General features: G+C 39.4%; 1 long non-coding RNA gene across 1 annotated transcript in view; it reads right to left on the minus strand.

Annotated features, from left to right (window-relative positions):
• Positions 1-666: 666 nt before the first annotated feature.
• Positions 667-18,515, minus strand: part of LOC130682999 (uncharacterized) — a 30,087-nt gene continuing 12,238 nt past the window's right edge. The window contains exons 2-4 of the long non-coding RNA XR_008996538.1: positions 18,006-18,125; positions 17,109-17,222; positions 667-7,774 (exon numbers count right to left, since the gene is read on the minus strand). This is a non-coding gene — a long non-coding RNA (uncharacterized LOC130682999). The remainder of the gene's footprint in view (positions 7,775-17,108; positions 17,223-18,005; positions 18,126-18,515) is intronic.

The following is an 18,515-nucleotide window of genomic DNA, read 5'->3' on the forward strand; positions in this document are numbered from 1 at the left end:
TTGCTTGCGGTTTTCTATTGGTTGAGGTTTTCATCAGTTTCTACAGCTATAAATCACTTTTCTGGGCACTGTACTTCAAACATTATTGCTGCTGCTCCCACGAGGAGTGAATGGGACTGTGGAGCCACAGGCTCCAGTCATCAGCCCACTGGTACCATTTAGAAGAGGATGAAAGGAGGAGCCAGTGAGCATCTTTCAGGAAGGTCAACCACTACACTTACACATACAGAGGTTGTAGTCTTCTTTTAATTTGAAAAGTTTACCCATTCCATACCTTACCTGGTGAATTCCTAAAAGAAAGTAAAGTGGAGTTTCCTGAAACATGACAGTGTTTCAAAGATTTCCATCAGGAAGTTCTGCTAAGAAATTTAAAAAACCACTTACGTAAAGGTCAACAAATTTGGCTAGATCACATAAATACATAGAATATTCACAAATCAAGTTGAAACAAATTTAGAAAATATTTTTGGCACATTTGTTAGACACCATTAAAAGACTACCCAAATTAATAGGGAAAATACTCAGATTTGGTACACAATGATGCAATGGGATGAAAGACAATTCTCCAGAGAAGGAATATAAGTGGCAATAAATATAAAGCTATTTCAATTTCACTGAAACACAAAAGGACTATGACTTAAAAACATAAGCCAATGGCATTTTTTTAAAAGTCAGCTTTATTGAAGTATAATTTATGTACAATAAATTCACCCTTTTCAAGTGTATAGTTCAATGAGTTTTACAAATATACACAAGTTGTAAAAGTCCCAGGAAAATCAAGATATGGCACTCTTCCCCCCCACCCCACAAGATAAAGTTCCCTCAGACCCCTTTCCTGACAATCTCTTCCTCACACCCAGACCCTGATCCAACTTTTTTCCCTACAGTTTTCCCTTTTACAAAATGTTATATAAATATAACCATACAGTAAGCCTTCTGAGCCTGGATCAATGTCTTTCTCAGTTTATCAAATTAGTAAAAATGTAAAAGGTAATAATAATGTTGGTGAGTGTGCTCAGACACAGCTAGTATGTGTATAAACTCGTATAACCTCTCTTGGGTGCATACTGGCAATGTGCCTATGTATCACGAGCCTAAAAATACTGATATGCTTTGATCACTGATTCCATGCCTACAAATTCTTATACCACAGTTATTACCAGAGATGTGCACAAAGACTTATATATATTACAAAGATGCTCATTACAATGCTATTTATAATTGTGAAAAATTATAAACACCCTAAATATTGAACATAAAGGGAAAGGGTAAGTAAATTCCTATAATAAACAAATTTAACTGTATGCCAATTAGAAGTAAAGTTTACTAAAAGTTTTTGATGACATGGAAACATGGAAAAATATTTATGATATTGCAATAGCCCAAAAGCAACCTACAAAGCTGAATATATAATATGATATCAAAGGAGAAATGCATCGAGAAAAGACTGGAAGGAAAATTATTGTCTCTGGTGAAAAATGACTGTGAAAAGTATATATTCTTCTGTATTGTCCTAATTTTCTTCAATGCGCTTCTACTATTTTTATAAGAAGATAAATATTTTATCAAAGATATGAAGCTCTACTTCCTATATAACCTGAATCACTTTTGTTCTACTATACACTCCTAAGCAGATTCAGATCTGGTTAATCACTCAGATCTTTAACCAAAATTAATTAAGCACTTTGTAGGTCCCAAGCACTCTATTAGGGGTTAGGACTACAAAAAAGAATAAGACTCTGCCCTTATCTCAAAGGAATATTAGGTCAATACATAAATACTTGTATTCACTATTTCTAATAATTTATTTTGCATTTTTACTCTATGCTAGATATTAGGCACTTTTCATACATTACTTCACTTCCTTATCTGTAAAATGGAGATAATACTAAGGTGGTTATTAAGAGTCACTGGTAAAACACTTAGCACAGTTCCTGGCATAAGGCAAGTCAACAGATATTTGTAATACTTTGAAAGGTATAACAGAGGCAAGAACTAAATAAATGAAGAACTAAATATACAGGGGCACAAAGAAAGGACAATTCCACATAGGAAACAGAGATCAGAGACGTTTGACTTTGTTCAACAGACAATCAGGATTTCCCAGGTGTCCAGGTAAGGAGCCAGTGTACATCCTTACCTCTTTGAAGATGCCTTTCCTAGCACTACTGCGGGGAACAGTTCGTTGTGTGATATATTTACAGGAATCCCTTGAGAGCAATGCCACATCCATGCATGAAACTGCTTCCGGTGCTAAGACCCCCTGAACAAATGTCCAGATTCATTTTATATCTTGATTCTACAGGGAAGAGAGACAATTCCATTCCATCCACTGGGAATTGCTCTTTTGTTGATCTTTACCCCGTACAGAGTAGGACCTTCACAGAAACTCCCCAGAAAGCACAGGGGCTTCTAGGTAAATGGAAACATTACACAAACCTTTGGAGGCAGCAATGTTATTTTTGCCAACAAAGAGGCGTTTGATCATTATCTTTTCTTCTTTATTCTCTCCTTGTCCTTTGCACTATCTACTGGAAGCTCTTCTGGGGCACAAACAACGTAGAAATTCTAGCCATCTCAGTGATCTTCTAGAAGAAAATAAGGGAAGAAATTTTTCTTTTAGATAAAAATTGTCTTGTTTTGCTTCAGAGACATTAGTAGTCATCAGCTGAGTGTGTGATTGGTTATATCACTGGCTTGAGCAGCATAAAGTGAACACACAAGTTCAGTGAGTACAGACAGCAAACGTCTATATTAGTTATCAACAGTTCTTTCCTTTCAATATGCATATTTAACACACATAGCCTTCAGGAGTTCTGAACTTTCCTTCAAGAATCCCAGAACTTTCAGCAATAATTTCCAAATACCACTGCTTCTGCTAACACATTGGCCCCAATTTAAGGAAACACTGCTGTTTAATTTAGAACCTAACTCCCACTCATCTTCACATTTTTCTCATGCACACAGCACCCAAGAAGTTTATTTATAAACAATATGGAAAGTCACAGTGAACAGACAAAACCAAGGACATTCCTAGAAGTGGCGAAGCTCAGCAGAAGCTCTGACATTAAATCTACAGCCATCTTCTCCTCCTAATGAAAGCACAGGAGGTAGAAGATGTAATACACCCTGGGAAACACCAGCCACAAGAGAAATGAAGTATTTGCTCTAGAGAGGGTAACATATACCCGAGGCCCATACATCATGGATTGCTTTGAGGCTTTCCTGTTTTAACCGTGGAGCTGACTTTGAGAGTTTGCTCACTTCTATGATTTTACAGAAGGTAAACTGGTTTATTCTGAAGTTTTCCAAGGAACCAATTAGAAAATGTGTCGTTTTCATGTCATGGCTTATTCAATCCTGACAATTGTCCATGTAGAATAGAAAGCCTAGAAGATGAAAATAAAAATAGCTTCCACTTATGATCTCCTCCCTAATATCTAGGGCCCAGTGGACCTTTCAGATCAGTATGACCTATTTCACTTCAACTCAGCCAACCCTCCTTTGCCCTGAGCAGAACCCACAAGTCCACCTATAATTTAATAAAGACTTTTGTGGCACTCTATTCTACCAGTTCACATAGCATGCTCTGTTTAAAAATGGCCCCTTCACTGGAAATGAGAAAATACAAGTCAGGGCCACAGTAGTTTTAGAGTGGCTGTGTTTAAATGTTTATGGGCTGGAATTCCAAGTACTTCTTGCCTTGATGCTAACCGGACAAAGAGCTCTGCGTTTAACCACAGCTGATGGAATATGTGTCCACGGACATTCCGGAGGATGGCTGAATGTGATTTCACCTACAACTTTCCCTGCATTCAAAGAGCTCTCAACTTGTAGAGCAAAATTAAAAGCAATAATTAGGTTTTCTGTGTAATTGCAATCTTCTGTTAGCATCTTTTTTTGCACGAGGAGTACCTTTAGAAAGAAATGCTTCACGAGCACACCCTGTGGAAACAACCCTACTGTTAATGTGCTGTTTCTTTCCAGTGTGTAATCTATTTTTACCCAGGGCCATCAGAAAGAGAAATGATGCATAGATCTTTTTATGTATGGAGTAGGAAGCAGGGAAACACTGAGAACACACAATATTACCACAAAAAGGTCTCATCTAGTGCCTCTGGATAAGTGCGAAGAGTTGCTAGACAAGACCAGGAAAAGCAGTTTGACCCTTCACTGAACTTGGTATCTTCTCATCTTCTCAGCTGCAAAGACAGCACTAGAGGGGCCCCTCAGCTTCCGTCAGTGCAGGAGATACTAGGCATTGCACTAGATGCTGACACTTCCATCAGAGCTCCCTGCAAAGGGCTCAGACTGGAGCAGGACCTAAGCAGGAGGCTCCCAGGATTGTGAGGTCGAGTGTCAGAACCCAGGGCTACTAGCACTGGCTTCTATTTCAGACCCATCACTGATGTCCTGAAAAATTTCCAATGGCTACAGAAATTCAAAGCAATGAAATGGAAACTCAGGTTCAAGATCTATCAAGGCAGACCATATATGGTCACTAAGGTCTTCTCCCAAGATGCCTCCACAGTACGATATTCATTACTTTGAATGTATGCCATGGTCCCCAACAGGACAAAGTCAGAAACTAAATTTTATCAGGGTCCTGAGAATGAATCCACATCTCACATTAAACACACTAAAGAAGATAATGTATAAAACAGAATACCAATTTATTTTTCACAATGAGAAATTAGTGTCAACAGGAATATATAAAGTCCATTTAACCACTGCTTTCTGACTCTGTAGATTTTTATGGATAATCCATTAAAGTGTATTTAAAAACCAGGAATGGAAAATCCAGTTCAAATCTGGTTAAAAAAATAAAGAGAATTTACTGACTCATATATCTCAAAAGGTCTGTGGAAGGGAGTGCTCCAGGCAAGGCTTGATCCAGCAGGTTTTAAGATTATTACCATGATTAAATTTCTTTCCATGTATTGGTCCTATTTTCCACAATATGGGCACCCTCTTAGGACTAGTTCTTCTCCTGGCTACAAAATAGCTGCCAATAGCAATAAGATGATATGCATTTTTAAATTAAACTCTAGGAAAAGAAGGATGGCTTCTTTATGCCTAACAATCAAATAAAAGTCCTAAACTTCACTTTGATTGGACTGACTTATATTAAGTACCTGTCCATGAACTCATCGCTGTAGCCAGAGGACTTGTTTAGGCTTAGGTTAGTGCCCATACCTGACTCAATCACTGTGGCAAAGAGAATGGGTTTATGAAAATTGGTTTACGGCCAATTTCTGGAGCTAAGGGATGGTAATACCACCCCACCTGCAGTACAAAGCCATACAGTATAAATGGGATGGGATGGATGCTGGGGAGGCAACTCATTTTATCAGCAGGAAGAAGGTATACCATAATCAGAAGGTTGCTTTGTGAACATGGCATTGGAATAAAGAAAATCAGATATACTTACAAATGCTTAATGCATCGAGATTGCCAAGTGTTCTAGAAAGTCCACTGGCTAACTTCTGGTTCTATCAATGAAACTTAAGAATGAATGGAACAAAAAGACAAATACTGCATGATTCCACAGATGTAAGGTACCTAGGGAGCTCAGGTTCATAGACATAGAAAGTAGAATGGTGGTTGCCAGGGGCTCTGATGAGGGGGGATGAGGAATTATTCTTTAATACGTACAGAGTCTCAGTAAGTCTAAGTGATGAAAAGAGTTATGGAGGTGGATGGTAGTAATGGTTGCATCACAGTATGAATGTACTGAATACCACTGATTTTTATACTTAAAAATGATGAAGATAGTAAATTTCATATTAGGTGTATTTTACCAAAATTTTTTTAAAAAAAGGAATGAATGGATCAGCCAAATGAGTTATGGGCATATCTTACAGTTCTTGGGATTGAATTTAGGTATCCCCATTCTAAAGTGTTATGTGCTTGTTTTAAAATCCAATTATAAGAAACAATTATTATTTTCTGTTGCAAAAGAGATACGGTCAAATACTAGAATGACGCACAATGAAGACATCAACATTTGGGCTCAAGGAACAGAACGCAGGCAGTCCCCTAGTCTCTAGCCATCCCTCAGCTTCAAGTTGAGTATGTCCTGCTTAAGTTGGCACCACTGGAGATCATTTAAATTTGCCAGGAGAGAGGCGACCCCCACCTCCCCACAGCCCTCTGCCACCTCATACATTTATAGCTGGGAGGTGACAGAGATCACCTGACCCTGTGGCTCTGACAATGAGGCATGGCCTTGCCAGTGCGAAAAACATTCAATTCTCAGTGCCCATCTTATGGGAAGTTTGCATTATCAGCATCAGTGTCAACCAGTAGAAGTTTTGACTGTCTCAGCAGGGCCAGCTCATTACTGGACTACTGAGAGGAAGTTGCTAGAGGCATCCAGCAGAGAAACTGGCTTGTCACTCCTCATAATCTTACATCCAAGTGCTTGGAGGAAGCTCACTGTGGTCCCCAAGTACTGACTGAAAACTCTGATCACATTTCAGAAAAAAAATAATAGGACACAAGAAAATACATCATTGGGAATCAAAGGAGCACTTCCAGAGCCTGGAAAAAGAGTTGGTGGAATTAAAGCAGGTAAAAGATGAAGGAAATTAGGAAAAAGAAAAAAAAAGATGAAGGAAATAGACCAAGTGTGAGAGCCTGATAAGGTTTATAAGCCACACAAACTGCAGCGGGGGCTTCAGTCATCTTAGCCTGAGTGACGTGCTCCACAGAGCTCTTTATTACATTGACTTTGATTTCTTTTCGCCATATGATTCCTGCTTATCTGATTATTGAACTCCACAAACCCCATGTGGAACCTCAGCTGATGTGGACCAACAGTGACCCTCAATATCCCTTCAAAGAATATTTCTTGCTAAAGCATAAACTTACAGCTGAAGGATAAATACTTAACTGACTTCCTAATAATTACTCTAGAATTAAATGCCATCAGCTGTCAGTGGATTAGGATTTTCTGAAGGAAAGAGCAGGTCTCCAGAGGGAAGCAAGGTATCGGCAAGTGATGAGTTAGTGTTTTATTTAGGCTTTATTATAAGTGAGAAGCTTAACACACCTATTCTTAGTGGGGTTACATATTATTATCTGCGACATGGTAACAGTGTTTTGAGAATTTGTTAAGTTCAGGACAATGTGGTAAACTTTCTATGTACATCAGCTCTTCTAACCTTTGGAACACTGTAAAGTCAAAGAAATCCAACTCAAGGTGTTTAGTAACTTGTCCAGAATCGCATAGTTAGGAAATAGTAGATCTGTCAAACTCAGATTAGTCTGAGACAAAAAAAACTCATATTTTTAATCTTGATGGTTAAACAGACCTATATCTTTGCTAAAATGAAGCTTTGTGGAAGTTCTACACTTTGAATACTTCTTTCAAGAGACATCTATACAAAACTGAATAAAAACATAAATTTTATCCTTTAGACAAGACACCAAAACTTGAAGTTCCATAATTTTCATGGCAACTGGTGGTAGCTGGTCCCATTAGGAGAGGAAATGGAAATTATATTCCTAAGTAGTAAGTGAGTTTCTCTGTTTCCAACTTTGGCTTGTGTAGCCTCCTTCAAGGGACTGTTGCTTGCATAGCATCAAGGTTAAGCAGGCGTTAGCAGTTCTGGGGTCAAATTCGAGTTCTATCATTTAATAGCTGGTCAACCTTGGTCAAGTTACTTAACTCTGTGAGCCTCAGTTTTCTCTGAGAATTCAGAAACTCAGTGTCGCTTCAGCACATTCCTTTAATGTTAGTGGCTGGAGTTAGTCTATGTTGTCTGCAACCCTGGAAAATGAATGAAATTGACATTTAACCTACTGCACTGATATTTTCTATGCTTTCTATCACAGCCGGCCACACCACTGTTTTAAAAACAGTGTTCAACTGGCTCTGTGAGTCATATATTCATCTCTTCATTTAAGAAACTTTTATCCAATGGCACAGTATATGCCAGGCACTGTACCAGACATTTTCACATCTCACTCATACTATACAACAGCCTGTGTAACAATCTCATGTTCCCAGTTGAGAAAGTTCAGGTTCAGAGGTGCTCAGTTACTTGTTTAAAGTAGAAAGAGTCCCTCGTAGGTATTGGATCCCACCCTGTAGGACGTGAGACCCAGCCTGTGTAACTTCAGAGGGCATACTATCCCATTACCCACACTCTGTTCCCTGGTAGCAGGATGCCCTACATAAACCTGGGCTCACAGTGCTTGGCCACTGTGCTGGCAGCTGTGGGAGCCAGGGGTTCCCCAGATGCTTCCTTGATACTCTCATGGCCAATAATAGTGCCAGCTGATGGCAGCTCAGGGGCTGGCCCCTGTAGGACTTAGTGTCTTGGGAACAGATGAATTATCTATTCCACAAGCAAGGGACAATCAGGGGATCCTTTATCCCTGGTGTTGATGTCTGTTACCTAGTAATGCAACTGACTCTCCAGTGACAAATGAGTAGCAAATCCTGAAAATAAAAATGGTCAACTGTATCTACAGGAAACGCCCAGGTAATGCTACCCTTGACCACAAAAGGGATATTTTTTCTAAGAACTCCCTTATGAAAAGCTCCAGGGTGAAGCTGCATTTTGCATGATTGCTGGAAGCACCCCTAATAATTTTAGTTGCACAGGCTCACCTCAAAGCCAGAGACCTCATGATACTTCCTTTCTCTCAGAGAAGTAAGTCTACCAGAGTAGGAGGAGATTTTCACTTTTAGTTTTAGAGATTTCAGTATACTTAAGTTAGTATTAAATTTAAAAATACAATAAAAACTTGAAATTATAACATAAATTAGCCATAGGAACAGAACTACAACAGAGACTATAACCAATAATTTTGCAATATCATGGTACAGTCACCCACTTAGTATGGTATAGTCACCCGCTTAGTAACAGGGGGTACACTTAACCATGGTGATCATTTAGTAATATATATACAATGATTGAGTCATTATGTTGTAAATCTGAAACTAATACAATATTGCATATCAACTATATCCCAATAAAAAATAACATAAAATTCATAAGTGTAATAGAAGTATAATTGTTTTTAAATCTCAAAAAATAATAAAAGGGGACCTTCATATGATATATTCTTCCTCATAAATACCTGCAGAAATGTGAAAACTGCCCAGAGCTCATGTGTACTGAAAATCATCACAGTGTCATTTGTAAGAGGAAAAATGGACACAAACATTCAATAATCTCGTGCCAATTACATTTGGTAATGTTACCTTAAATTACATCCATGTGATAAGAATTATGGACACATTAAACATATTTTCAAATACTAATTAATAGCATAGGGTAATATTTCTGATTTGCTAAATGATAAAAATCAGGTACAGAAGTAGGTTTGCAGTCTGATCCTGACAAGGATGTGGTGTGTGTTTATGTGCATGTGTATATCAGGCAGAGAATATATACCAAAATATTAATAGCAGTAATATCTGAGTATGGGTAAAATGCTTTCCCTCTTACTTTTATATCTTATTTGTTAAAATACATATATGCTAAATGTAATGTGGTATCTCAGCAGACTGGATCCTGGAACAGAAGAAGGGTATTAATGGAAAAACTTGTGAAACCAGAATAAAGTTTGTAACTTAGTTAATAGTAATGTACCAATAGTGAGGATTGGGTGGGTGAGTGAAATAGGTAAAGGGGATAAAGAGGCACAAAATCTCAATCATAATTTAAATTAGTAATGGGGATGAAAGTACAGCATAGAGATATAGTCAATAGTTCCATAACATCTTTCTAGGTTGACAGATAGTAACTACACTAGTTGGGGTGAGGATTTAATAATGTAGGTAACTTTTGAATCACTATGTTGTAGACTTGAAACCAATAAAATATAGAATATCAACTACTCTTCAACAAAAAACCCTTTTAACTAAAATAAATAAATGGTAATATTTAGTCTGATAACTGTACTATGGTTATGAAAGGTGTTAACATTAGAGGAAGTTGAGTATAAGGGTAAATGGGAACTTTTGTTCTATCATTGCAACTCTTCTATAAATACAAAATTCAAAAATCACATATCATGACACACTGATGTGTCTTGATCAGTTGTGAGGTATATGGCAAGTAATTCATTACTATTTTTTAACCCCAAAATTTATAATTGGTTTATATTTTGCTTCTTAATATAAATTAGAGTAGGTGCCAAGATGGTGGCACAAGTAGTTCAGCAGAAATCTCCTCCCAAAAACATATATATTTTTGAAAATACAACAAATACAACTATCTCTAAAAGAGACACCAGTAGATACAGTACAACAGCCAGGCTACATCGACATCTGCAATAACTCAGCATCACACGAAGGGGGTAAGATATAAGCCGGGGCCCAGCAGGACCCGAATGCCCCCCTACCACAGACCCCAGCGGGAAGAAAGGAGTCGGAGCGGGGAGGGAGTGAAAGCCCAGGACTGCTAAACAATCAGCTCTAGAAATCCGCACCAGGAGCGCAGACACATGGTGCATGGGGTACTGGATATTAGAGAAATGGAAAAGCAAAACCTGCGAGGAGGTCCCCACAACCAGTGCCCCTGAGACAAAAAAAAAAAGCGAGGGCTTTTTGCAAGTCTTAAAGGCACAGGGACCTCACAGTGGACGAAGTCATCCTGACACACACACCCCAGCACCTGGGAATCCGGGGAACTCTAGGCAACCTAACCCCTGGGTGGCAGCGCAGCTTTGAAGCCCCTCATGGTGATAAGCAGCCTGCCAGTCGTTCCCCCAACCAGCGTGGACCCCGACACACCAGCCCAGTAGCAGGAGAGCGGCAGCGCACACCAGGAGAGGCAGTGCCAGAGCACTGCGGTGGGAGAGGCAGCACCAGAGCGGCCTGCATGAGCCTGCGGTGGTGGCAGCCGAGCGGCCCGGGGCCAGCCCACGTGGGCTGGCAGCAGCGGCAACAGAGCAGCCTGTGCAAGCCCGCGGCGGTGGCACCAGAGGGGGCCAGGAGCAGCCTGCATGAGCCCACAGCGGCAGCGCCAGAGGGGAGAGGGGGCGGCCCATGCGAGCTCACGGCACTGGCAACCGAGCGGCCCGGGAGCAGCCTGTATGTGCCGGCGGTGGTGGCGCCGGAGGGGCCTGGGAGAGGCCTGCGGGAGCTGGCAGTGGCGGCGGAAGAGCAGCCCAGGAGCAGCCACATCCCCAGCAGCCAATCAGCCCAGCACACAGCTGCCCAGGCCATACCCAAAGGCCGCTGTTGGCACACAGCTGCCTGGTAGGGACACCACTTTCACAGGAGAGTGCAACCGGCACACCTGCCACTCCCCACAGGGCTCTGCACTACTCTGACGGAGACCCCACCCACAGCAGCTTAGGGGATTAACCTGGAAGCTGCTCCAGGAATGTGGGTAACCAACACAGGCAGCAGAGAAGGGCAAGGTGACCAGCAAGTAGGAAAGGACTTTGTTCTCCCAGCTGACACACGCGCTACCAGCTTACAGCTACCTCTATCACCAAGAAAAGGCAGAAGAATTTAGTCCAGTCCAAAATAGTCCAGACAACCCCTTAGAGAGGGCCAGGGGAGATAGACCTAACCAATCTCCCTGAAAAAGAATTCAGAATAAAGGTCATAACCATGCTGATAGAGCTGCAGAGAAATATACAAGAGCTAAGGGATGATGTCTGGAGGCTAGATTACAGAAGTGAAACAATCTCTGGAAGGATTTATAAGCAGAATGGATAAGATGCAAGAGGCCATTGACGGAATAGAAACCAGAGAACAGGAATGCATAGAAGCTGACGTGGAGAGATAAAAGGATCTCCAGGAATGAAACAATATTAAGAGAACTGTGTGACCAATCCAAAAGGAACAATATCAGCATTATAAGGGTACCAGAAGAAGAAGAGAGAGAAAAAGGGATAGAAAGTGTCTTTGAAGAAATAATTGCTGAAAACTTCCCCAAACTGGGGGAGGAAATAGTTGCTCAGACTACGGAAGCACACAGAAATCCCAACAGAAGGGACCCAAAGAGGACAACACCAAGACACATAATAATTAAAATGGCAAAGACCAAGGACAAGGATAGAGTATTAAAGGCAGCCAGAGAGAGAAAAAAGGTAACCTACAAAGGAAAGCCCATCATGCTATCATCAGACTTCTCAACAGAAACCTTACAGGCCAGAAGAGAATGGCATGATATATTTAATGCAATGAAACAGAAGAGCCTCGAACCAAGGATATTGTATCCAGCATGATTATCATTTAAATATGAAGGAGAGATTAAACAACTCCCAGACAAGCAAAAGTTGAGGGGATTTGCCTCCCAAAAACCACCTCTACAGGGTATTTTAGAGGGACTGCTCTAGATGGGAGTACTCCTAAGGCTAAATAGATGTGACCAGAGAAAATAAAACCACAGCAAATAAAGCAGACCAACCAAATACTAACTAAAGACAAAAAATAAAATAAATTACCCAAAAAAGAAGTCAAAGGAAACACAAAAGAGTACAGAATAAAACACCTAACATATAAAGAATGGAGGAGGAGGAATAAGAAGGGAGAGAAATAAAGAATCACCAGACAGTGTTTATAATAGCTCAATAAGCGAGTTAAGTTAGACAGTAAGATAGTAAAGAAGCTAACCTTGAACCTTTGGTAATCACAAACCTAAAGCCTGCAATGGCAATAAGTACATATCTTTCAATAATCACCCTAAATGTAAATGGACTGAATGCACCAATCAAAAGACACAAAAGAGTAATAGAATGCATAAAAAAGCAAGACCCATCTATATGCTGCTTACAAGAGACTCACCTCAAACCCAAAGACATGCACAGACTAAAAGTCAAGGGATGGAAAAAGATATTTCATGAAAACAAGAGGGAGAAAAAAGCAGGTGTTGCAATGCTACTATCAGACAAAATAGATTTCAAAACAAAGAAAGTAACAAGAGATAAAGAAGGACATTACAAAATGATAAAGGGCTCAGTCCAACAAGAGGATATAACCATTATAAATATATATGCACACAACACAGGAGCACCAGCATATGTGAAACAAATACTAACAGAATTAAAGGAGGAAATAGAATACAATCCATTCATTTTAGGAGACTTCAACATAACACTCACTCCAAAGGACAGATACACAAAACAGAAAATAAGTAAGAATACAGAGGCACTGAACAACACACTAGAACAGATGGACCTAATAAACATCTATAGAACTCTACATCCAAAAGCAACAGGATACACATTCTTCTCAAGTGCACATGGAACATTCTCCAGAATAGACCACATACGAGGCCACAAAAAGAGCCTCAGAAAATTCCAAAAGATTGAAATCCTACCAACCAACTTTTCAGATCACAAAGGTATAAAACTAGAAATCAATTGTACAAAGAAAACAAAAAAGGTTCACAAACACATGGAGGCTTAACAACATGCTCCTAAATAATCAATGGATCAATGACCAAATTAAAATAGAGATCAAGCAATATATGGAAACAAATGACAACAACAACGCAAAACGCCAACTTCTGTGGGACGCAGTGAAAGCAGTTCTAAGAGGAAAGTATATAGCCATCCAGGCATATTTAAAGAAGGAAGAAAAATACCAAATGAATAGTCTAACGTCACAATTATTGAAATTGGAAAAAGAAGAACAAATGAGGCCTAAAGTCAGCAGAAGGAGGGACATAATACAGATCAGAGAAGAAATGAATAAAATTGAGAAAAATACAATACTAGAAAAAATCAATGAAACCAAGAGCTGGTTCTTTGAGAAAAAAAACAAAATAGATAAGCCTCTAGCCAGACTTATTAAGAGAAAAAGAGAATCAACACACATCAACAGAATCAGAAACAAGAAAGGAAACATCACAACGGAACCAACAGAAATACAAAGAATTATTAGAGACTACTATGAAAACCTATATAATAACAAGCTGGAAAACCTAGAAGAAATGGACAACTTCCTAGAAAAATACAACCTTCCAAGACTGACCAAGGAAGAAACACAAAATCTAAACAAACCAATTACCAGCCAAGAAATTGAAGCAGTAATCAAAAAACTACCAAAGAACAAAACCCCCGGGCCAGATGGATTTACCTTGGAATTTTATCAGACATACAGAGAAGATACAATACCCATTCTCCTTAAAGTTTTCCAAAAAATAGAAGGGGAGGGAATACTCCCAAATTCATTCTATGAAGCCAACATCACCCTAATACCAAAACCAGTCAAAGACCCCACCAAAAAAGAAAATTACAGACCAATATCCCTGATGAACATAGATGCAAAAATACTCAATAAAATATTAGCAAACCGAATTCAAAAATACATCAAAAGGATCATACACCATGACCAAGTGGGATTCATCCCAGGGTTGCAAGGATGGTATAACATTTGAAAATCCATCAGCATCATCCACCACGTCAACAAAAAGAAGGACAAAAACCACATGATCATCTCCATAGATGCTGAAAAAGCATTCGATAAAATTCAACATCCATTCATGATAAAAACTCTCAACAAAATGGGTATAGAGGGCAGGTACCTCACCATAGTAAAGGCCATATATGATAAACCCACAGCTAACATCATACTGAACAGTGCGAAGCTGAAAGCTTTTCCTCTAAAATTGGGAACAAGAGAGGGATGCCCATTCTCCCCACTGTTATTTAACATACTACTGGAGGTCCTAACCATGGCAATTAGACAAAACAAAGAAATACAAGGAATCCAGATTGGTAAAGAAGAAGTTAAACTGTCACTATTTGCAGAAGACATGACATTGTACATAAAAAACCCTAAAGCCTGCACTCCAAAACTACTAGAACTGATATCAGAATACAGCAAAGTTGCAGGATACAAAATTAACACACAGAAATCTGTGGCTTTCCTATACACTAACAATGAACTAATAGAAAGAGAAATCAGGAAAACAATTCCATTCACAATTGCATCAAAAAGAATAAAATACTTAGGAATAAACCTAACCAAGGAAGTGAAAGACCTATATCCTGAACACTACAAGACACTCATGAGAGGAATTAAAGAAGATTCCAATAAATGGAAACCATCCTGTGATCAAGAATAGGAAGAATTAATATTGTCAAAATGGCCATCCTGCCTAAAGTGATCCAGAGATTCAATGCAATCCCTATCATATTACCAATAGCATTCTTCAACAAACTGGAACAAATAGTTCCAAAATTCATAGGGAAACAACAAAGACCCTGAATAGCCAAAGCAATCCTGAGAAGGAAGAATAAAGTGGGGGAATCTCGCTCCCCAACTTCAAGCTCTACTACAAAGCCACAGTAATCAAGACGGTTTGGTATTGACAAAAGAAAAGAGCCACAGACCAGTGGAACAGAACAGAGACTCCAGACATTAACCCAAACATATATGGTCAATTAATATATGATAAAGGAGCCATGGACAAACAATGGCGAAATGACAGTCTCTTCAACAGATGGTGCTGGCAAAACTGGACAGCTACATGTAAGAGAATGAAACTGGTTCACTGTCTAACCCCATACACAAAAGTAAACTCAAAATGCATCAAAGACCTGAGTGTAAGTCATGAAACCATAAAACTCTCAGAAAAAAACATAGGCAAAAATATAGACATAAACATGAGTGACTTCTTCATGAACATATCTCCCCGGGCAAGGGAAACAAAAGCAAAAATGAACAAATGGGACTATCTCAAGCTGAAAAGCTTCTGTACAGCAAAGGACACCTTCAATAGAACGAAAAGGTACCTTACAGTATGGGAGAATATATTCATAAATGAGAGATCTGATAAAGGGTTGACATCCAAAATATGTAAAGAGCTCACACACTTCAACAAACAAAAAGCAATAATCCAATTAAAAAATGGGCAGAGGACCTGAACAGACAGTTCTCCAAAGAAGAAATTCAGATGACCAACAGACACATGAAAAGATACTCCACATCGCTAGTCATCAGAGAAATGAAAATTAAAACCACAATGAGATATTACCTCACACCAGTAAGGATTGCCACCATCCAAAAGACAAACAACAACAAATGTTGGCAAGGGTATGGAGAAAGGGGAACCCTCCTACACTGCTGGTGGGAATGTAAATTAGTTCCACCATTGTGGAAAGCAGTATGGAGGTTCCTCAAAAAGCTCAAAATAGAAATACCATTTGACCCAGGAATTCCATTTCTAGGAATTTACCCTAAGAATGCACGAGCCCAGTTTGAAAAAGACAGATGCACCCCTATGTTTATCACAGCACTATTTACAATAGCCTTGCTTCCATCAGTAGATGAGTGGATAAAGAAGATGTGGTACATATACAGAAAGGAATATTATTCAGCCATAAGAAGAAAACATATCCTACCATTTGCAACAACATGGATGGAGCTAGAGGGTATTATGCTCAGTGAAATAAGCCAGGCAGAGAAAGACAAGTACCAAATGATTTCACTCATATGTGGAGTATAAGAACAAAGAAAAACTGAAGGAACAAAACAGCAGCAGAATCACAGAACCCAAGAATGGACTAACAGTTACCAAAGGGAAAGGGACTGGGGAGGATGGGTGGGAAGGGAGGGACAAGGGCGGGGAAAAAGAAAGGGGGCATTACGATTAGCATGTATAATGTGGGGGGGCATAGGGAGGGCTGTGCAACACAGAGAAGACAAGTAGTGAGTCTACAGCATCTTACTATGCTGATGGACAGTGACTGTAATGGGGTTTGTGGGGGGGACTTGGTGAAGGGGGGAATCTAGTAAACATAATGTTTTTCATATCATTGTAGATCAATGATAACAAAATGAATTAAAAAAAAAAAAAGAATGGACTAACATTTACCAAAGGGAAAGGGACTGGAGAGGATGGGTGGGAAGGGAGGGATAAGGGGGGCAAAAAAGAAAGGGGGCAGTACAATTAGCATGTATAGTGTGAGGGGGGGCATGGGGAGGGCTGTACAACACAGAAAAGACGTGTAGGGATTCTGCAGCATCTTACTACGCTGATCGACAGTGATTGTAATGGGGTGTGTGGTGGGGGGAGCCTAGTAAACATAATGTTCTTCATGTAATTGTAGATTAATGATACCAAAATTTAAAAAAAAGACCACACTCAAGGTAATCTTCCTAATGGTGTTACACTCATACTCACTTGCTTACTTGCATCCCCAAATGGTTTCTAGAGTTGGGAAGAAAGAGGCGCCAGGGCTCTGGGAACCCATTCACAAGGCTGGCAAATGTCATCAGACCGTAAGCCTGTGGTCTCCTGCAGACAAAGAGGGGTTAAAACCACTATTACAAAGGCTTAGCAACTGCTATCTTGCAAATCCAGAACACAAGAGTATGTTTAACTAGATAACCTCACATAAGAAGGTTATTTCAAAGGTATACGCAACCTGACATCTGTAAGGATATCTCTTGCACTTATGGCCATATTCATTTGAAGTGGTATTTTTAAATTTTTGTTATTAGAGAATGCTTTTCTTTTCAGATGTGATCTTACAATTTATTCATTTATACAAAAATTCTTCCTTAGTGCCTACTACATGCCAGGAAGTTCTATACTACAGTAATCAGTAAAACAGAGGCTGTACTAATGCACAAGAAATTAGCTTGGAGACAAACAGTTCAGTCAGGCAAATACTAAATAAAGAATTATGGAGTGTGAAGTGTCATGAACAGGGCACCAGGTGAGGGAGGAAGGAAATCAGGGAAGTTACTTTGAGGCAGTTATGTTTAGGGGAGACTTAATGGATGAGAAGAGGTCAGACATGTGAAGAACAGGGAGATGGTGCATGAGGCAAATACATGTTCTGGAGGCTGGAAATAAATATGTGGACTGGTGCCAATTTGCAGAATCATGGGACTTCTCTCTGGTAATGCTCAGCAGCCCAGGTAAAGAATGCAGAAGGCATATTTTGTATTGACACAGAATTGGGAATTGGCAGTAGGTGACACCGAGGGTCTAGGAAGAAGGGGAGATGAAGGTGGTTTGAGAAATATGAAAATGTTGACGTTCTGCAAGAGATCAGAGAAACCCAAAATTTACCAGCACAGAAACTTTTTTGCTCCTACTCCATCCTTGCAGAGATCTGAATGTTTCTGTTCCATCATTGAGACATGGAGACACTCAGAACAGTCAAGTGATTTCATTAAAATTGGCAGTTGTCTGAAAAGTGAGAGTTTACATCATCAGGATTATATCATTTCTTAGAAGACAGCCACCATCTATACGTCAACAAAAGAAGCCTAAGGCAGCACTTTCTTCAGTACTTTTTTTTATTTCATCCCCTAACTCAGGAACATTGCAAAATCTGTGATAACTTGCCACATCCCACATATTATCCAGCATTAACATAAATCAAGGTTTCATGTTTGTAATTTATGTTTCAGCACTTAGAGAATACCTTGCTAGTTATTTTAAATAGATAAATCAATTCAAAATTTTGTTAATAAAATATTAGAAATGTCATAAGAACTCTGATTTATTTAAAGATGTCTCACATTCTTGAACTCCATTTATTTCAAGTTGTAGGAAGAAAAATGATTAGCTGGATCG

Source organism: Manis pentadactyla, chromosome 3 (assembly GCF_030020395.1).
Source record: "Manis pentadactyla isolate mManPen7 chromosome 3, mManPen7.hap1, whole genome shotgun sequence".
NCBI lineage: Eukaryota > Metazoa > Chordata > Mammalia > Pholidota > Manidae > Manis > Manis pentadactyla.